The sequence below is a fragment of the Lygodium microphyllum genome, chromosome 3 (assembly GCF_053477565.2).
Source record: "Lygodium microphyllum isolate KBCC chromosome 3, Lygodium_microphyllum_v1.1.10, whole genome shotgun sequence".
NCBI classification, from domain to species: Eukaryota; Viridiplantae; Streptophyta; class Polypodiopsida; order Schizaeales; family Lygodiaceae; genus Lygodium; species Lygodium microphyllum.
The window spans coordinates 96,433,350-96,439,691 of record NC_141137.1 but is presented as its reverse complement, the minus strand read 5'-3'; positions in this window follow the sequence as shown (position 1 = coordinate 96,439,691).

Here is a 6,342-nt window from a genome sequence, read left to right as displayed (position 1 = left end):
CCTCATTAATGCATGTGGTTCTTCAATAGCAATGCTTGCTTAAATGAGAAGGCTCATGCTGGCTCATCAATCACTTTAAGTGTACCATAATTCACTAATGGTGAGAAGAGTCATAATCATTCTCATATTTAGCCTCTCAAACTCCAATAATTTCCAATCACTTTTGTAAGGCTAAACTCCTCATTATATGGCATTTATGTGTGTATATGTGTGTGTACACACACACATACTCACATGAAGATTTTATGCACAAAGGATCAATGCACTATATCTAGGGATTCTCAAGTTAGGTCTCCTTGGTCACCTCGATTGACCATCTCTAATCTCTAAATGCCCTAGCCCTTTTCCTTGGTACCCCCACATTCACTCCCGGGGAGTCCACCTTTAAGAAATCATCTGTATAACATGCATTGAAAGGATATTAAGAAATACCCTTCCTTCACATGCTATAAGGCCTAAAAATGAGTCCTTTTACTTTACTAAACTTACAAATTTTTTAATTTTAATTAAACTTTTGTAAATTTAACCCTGTAAAAGTTACTAAATATAATACCCTTTCTTTTGAACTAACATGGTATCTTATATGTTCTATAAGGTGGACTCCCTGGGCATTCACTGAAGGCATATTAAGGGCAAGACATACCTAGGGAGCTTTTGACTTGCCTAAGACCTATCTCCTTTCTAGGGTTAGGCATATTAAGGGAAAGACATACCTAGGGAGCTTGACTAGAGACCTATCTCCTTTCTATCACTCATTTACTTTAGTGCCATCACATGAATAATGAAAGCAAGGTAAAAAGACACTTGAGAAAAAAACCAAGTCCTCCAAGTGTCACAAACAAGTAGTTATGTAACCATTGGAGGCCTTGTCATTCAAAATAGCTTCATTTCAATACAATGCCTTAACCAAATGGTTTCTAATAATCATGATCTTCTCCAAATACCCTTTTCCTCAATATCAACAATTATTCCCATTATCTAGTACCAATATTCCTTGCTTCATTGACTAATGTGTAATTTTTAAGTATGAATATGCACTCACATAGTATTTACACAATAACCTATGCATGGTTTTGGTCCTCAAGTGTAGGAAAATATCTTGTGTGGAGTTTGATCCATCTCTCAAACCTCTAGCCATAAGTGTCAAGTACACAAAAAAGAAGACTAGTACTCTCTTCTAAGAAGTAAATGCACATAATGTTTTACTTTGTAAGTACAATAGCTTGCTGAGACTCATGAGTTATCACTTTTACTTTCACATTGAATCCTCCATCTTCTGCAACTCCAATTCATCTTTTATGACCATTCAAGTTCTATCCACCAAAAGGATTTATCTTTCTAAATTCTAACATCTCCCAAAGTTCTATCGAGTACATTAATTTAGCCATAGCTCAAGTTCTATCGCTCTTGTGCAAATTCTAACACTCTCGAAGTTAGATAGGAAGACCCATAGCTAGATGAGGTTGTAGGCACTAAGCTTCTATTCACATTTATAAGATTGGTTCAATTAAGCTAAGATATATGCATAACTCAAAAGAGGACCAACCATAGATGAGTATGATGCCCAACTTATGGAGGGCACCCTAAACTCAAAACCCCAAAAGTGGAGAAAGGAGCTCATTCTTGTATGTGCAAACTTGAGAGTCTCTTCTTTTTACTTCCATTCTATCTTCTTCATCATATTGAGAGTGAGGGGAGTGAGAGTGACAATACAAGTGGGACTTGGGGAGTGGTGCTTTTCTCTTGCCTTGAGTTCTTCTCTTCTTCCCATTCTTCTTCCATAGGTTAGAGGGTGAGAGTTGGAGTTGAGATGAGATTGGGATATTTTTCTTTCTTTTCTATATTTCCTCTCCTTTTTGGAGTGCTTGAGGAGTGAATTGGTTGCAATGGAGTAGTGTGACCAAATTGAGGAGAAATACTTAGAACATGGAGCCACATGAGAGGCCATCAAGCAATGAGGACTACAACACAGTAGCTAAGTGGGTGAGCTCTCTACAACTCAAATCTTTTCTTAAATTTGTCTTCTTCATGGAATGACGAGTGCTAGATCTGATAGACAAGGAATGTTTGTCACTGTAGGTGAGAGATAGTGTAGCTAACACATTTGAGACTCTTGAATCAATCAGTGTTCCACCAAAGTCCCGCCATTGAGAAAAAAGCCCAACAATGGCTCAATTGGAGAAAGTGTTTATGTGTTCATGACAATGAGGTAGCATGCCTCTTATAGCTTGCGAGATATACTTACTCATTTTGGCCAAATCACATTGCAATCAGGGGGCAACACTAGATGTGATGCATTTTTGAATGCCATCTCAATTTTCCCCTATCTCGGTCTTCGACTAAGCCATCTTCTCTTATGCTCTCCTATCTCAAATTTGTTCCTCCTTCTTTATCTCTTGAATCCACTTGCGAACAATGGCTCCAAAGTGACGAGGTGGAAGGACCACGGGAACCACTACAACCGGTCAAGGAATGGGTATTGCCAAAGATATGGGAGTGCTTGAGGTTGCTGGAGTTGCCACTACCTTCATAGAGAGAGATCTTTGCCTAGAGATCTTTGCCCATCCATAGCAAGCTTCCTCAAAGAATTCTCTTCTTACCCAAATATCTCTTACCACTTGTAATTATCTCCAACTCTTGTGAATATTACTAAAACAAAAGCCCTTGATGGGTATGTCATGCTCAATTAAAAATGAATTCATTTTTATTATTTCTAGAGTACATTTCTCTCTCTTACTTGGTGTACACATTTTAGATTGATGCTTCTTCTTTGAGTCAAATACTCAATTTTAGGTATCTTGGTATTCTAAAGCCATTAATTCATGAGTCTATGATTCTAAAACGAGATTTGATCTGGGAGATAATGTGAGGGTATACCATGGAATAGTAGTGGATGATTTGAAGGGTGAATATTTGAGAGTAGGCTACTTGTGGCACCTTAAAGTGTGATTGGAATACCCTAGTAAATTGCGATCTAAAAGCAAATATGGCCTAGTTTGACCTAGATAAAAGGTAGGACTCTAAACTTTAGTCTTTCAAAAATTAAACCTTAGTATAAATGACGGATTAATCATGCTAGGTTGGCATAAACAAAGGGGTCTATGAGAGCCTAACAATCATATTTGAAGAGCTACATGTAGAACTGCTTCCAATGGGGCAAAAAATGCTACACATTTGTATAAATCACATCTATAATGTCCAAAGCTTATTCTTTCAACATGGAACAAACTATTGTTACTCACCCATTTATTATATGTTGTAATGCACTTTGAGAGAAATTTCCAAGGCTACTCTAGGTCAATCTAATTAATTATATGGCCTATCTTTAGCCAAACTGACCACAGCAACTCCAATGTATATTGTCCCCTTTTTGTTGGAACTGAAACATAAGTTTTCACCTCTCCTCTACTACTAAGGTTAAGTTATTTTGAAATTTTAACTTATTTCAAAAAGTCTATGTATGAGATAATCTTAATTCCACTTTAAAGTCTTGGCTAAATTTATTACACGTTACTAATTAAATGAAGAAGTTAACATTGTTTGTATTTTTCATTCTCTTTATAGTGATTTCTTCTTCAAGAAAATCAGCCCTCCAAAGAACAAACACATACTAATGGGCCTTTAGAGAGGCCCAAAAAAGGTGGAGTGGGCCAATGGTGCCCTTTGCAAAGCACATAGTGGAGCCCCTAACCTTGGAACAATCTCCTCACCACTAGCAATCAATTTGCATGTTGAAGAGGATTTACTTTACATGCAAGAAAGAATAAAAAATGGAGAACTTTAATTGACCACACAATGAGTCAGTGATAAAGCCCTTATATAGTGCTACATGCATGTAGACCCTACCTTTTTTAATATTTTAAGTTGTATCTAACTCATTTGAGTGGTTTGTCAATTTTTTGGCTCTCTCTCTCTCTCTCTCTCTCTCTCTCTCTCTCTCTCTCTCTCTCTCTCTCTCTCTCTCTCTCTCTCTCTCTCTCTCTCTCTCTCTCTCTCTGTGTGTGTGTGTGTGTGTGTGTGTGTGTGTGTGTGTGTGTGTGTGTGTGTGTGTGTGTGTGTGTGTGTGTGTGTGTGTGTGTGTGTGTGTGTGTGTGTGTGTGTGTGTGTGTGTGTGTGTGTGTGTGTGTGTGTGTGTGTGTGTGTGTGTGTGTGTGTGTGTGTGTGTGTGTGTGTGTGTGTGTGTGTGTGTGTGTGTGTGTGTGTGTGTGTGTGTGTGTGTGTGTGTGTGTGTGTGTGTGTGTGTGTGTGTGTGTGTGTGTGTGTGTGTGTGTGTGTGTGTGTGTGTGTGTGTGTGTGTGTGTGTGTGTGTGTGTGTGTGTGTGTGTGTGTGTGTGTGTGTGTGTGTGTGTGTGTGTGTGTGTGTGTGTGAATATTCCCTTCAAAAAATGGAACATATAGATTTATTAAAATTTTAATAAATCATTGAAATTTTACTAAGCACTTTCAAAGAAATTGTATAACATTTAAATTTTCTCAAGGAGAGATTAACTATTTAAAAATACAAATATATGCTGCATTTGGGATAATTATTCAAATAAAATGGATACATTTATGCTTTGAGCATGTAAGCACTTCTAACTTTTCTTGAAAATTATAATATGGGCGGAGGAAAGAAAAGTCAATTTACTGAAAGAAGCCCTTGGCAATAGTTTTTCCAGGCCCACCTAAGTGGGGATGAAGGGTCCAATTGTTACTTACATCTATATAAAAGATGAAGGTAAGAACCTTAACCATCTAATGCATATCATAGGTGTCATCACAAGACCTAATTGCACCTACCAAGGCATTAGGAAGACCAAACCCTAAGAACTATATCAATAGCAGTAGGTTGCCATAAAAGAAATGCTACTAAAATGACATTCATACAAGTATTAGCCATCGATAGACAAGAGTTCTTACATATATTCATGGCAAGATAAAGCAATTACATAGTTTATAATAATAGAGATAATTTAGTTGAAGACTAAGCCAATTTGCATGCAATAAAGAGAAAAGAAATGTTACTCGTCTCACTAAACAACCTATTACAATGAGATATTTCTGCTAGGGCAAACCTTATATTAATAAAAACCTCATCCATTAGGAATTAGAGACTCCTTGGACAACCATAGGTTATAGGGTTATGACCACAGATCTAATAGAGAACTAGAGACTCATCACTAAACAACCTATTACAACAATGAGATATTTCTACTAAGGCAAACCTTGTATTGATAAAAACCTCATCTATTAGGAACTACAACTCTTTAGGGAACCTTAGGTTATAGGGTTATGACCATATATCCATTAGAGAACTAAAGACTCGTTAGGAGCAAAGTCCATAGGTTATAGGGTTATGACAAAGGTATATTTCCTAGAAATCTAGGTGACCTTTTGTGTGGGATCTAGGTTAAGCAATGCATGTGTGTGTGTGTGTGCGCATGTGCATGCGTGCGTGTTTGAGAACTTGATAATAGAGAAATGCACATGCTCTGTGCGTGCGTGCGTGCGTGCGTGCGTGCGTGCGTGCGTGCGTGCGTGCGTGCGTGCGTGTGGTGTGTGTGTGTGTGTGTGTGTGTGTGTGTGTGTGTGTGTGTGTGTGTGTGTGTGTGTGTGTGTGTGTGTGTGTGTGTGTGTGTGTGTGTGTGTGTGTGTGTGTGTGTGTGTGTGTGTGTGTGTGTGTGTGTGTGTGTGTGTGTGTGTGTGTGTGTGTGTGTGTGTGTGTGTGTGTGTGTGTGTGTGTGTGTGTGTGTGTGTGTGTGTGTGTGTGTGTGTGTGTGTGTGTGTGTGTGTGTGTGTGTGTGTGTGTGTGTGTGTGTTCCCTTTCACCTTTTCCCCTCCATGCAATCATTGGTGTGGTGCTCATCTCCTCATGCACTGCATGCCAAGAGGTTATTCTCTTCTAATGTGAAGAGGTTCACCTATGCTTCTCTCTCATACCCAAGGTACAAGGACACACTCCCTTTTGTTGTTAAAAGACACGTCAAAGAAGTGGAATGAGAGGAAGCAAACGAGAATCCTCAAATTATATAGAATCTAGTATGTTATTCTATGAAATGAAGTCAGAATAATAAAGTACTTCGAGAGGGAGAGGTAAAAGCGCATTTGCTGTGGAGGAGGTGTTGTTCTTGCATTCTTCTTAAACAAGTAGTTATTAATCAATTTTACTACTCAAAGTCTCCAATTTTTTTTGCCATTTAGAAAATTTACAATTCATAGAATGATATTTTCATGTAGGTAAAAGGTAGATTGCTTCTAGCCACTTTGATGCATCAGGGCATCTATTTACGCTAGAGGAGATAGATGGTGATAAAACCATTAGGGGAAGTATATAGTCAAAGAGGGTCTCTCACGAAATTGATT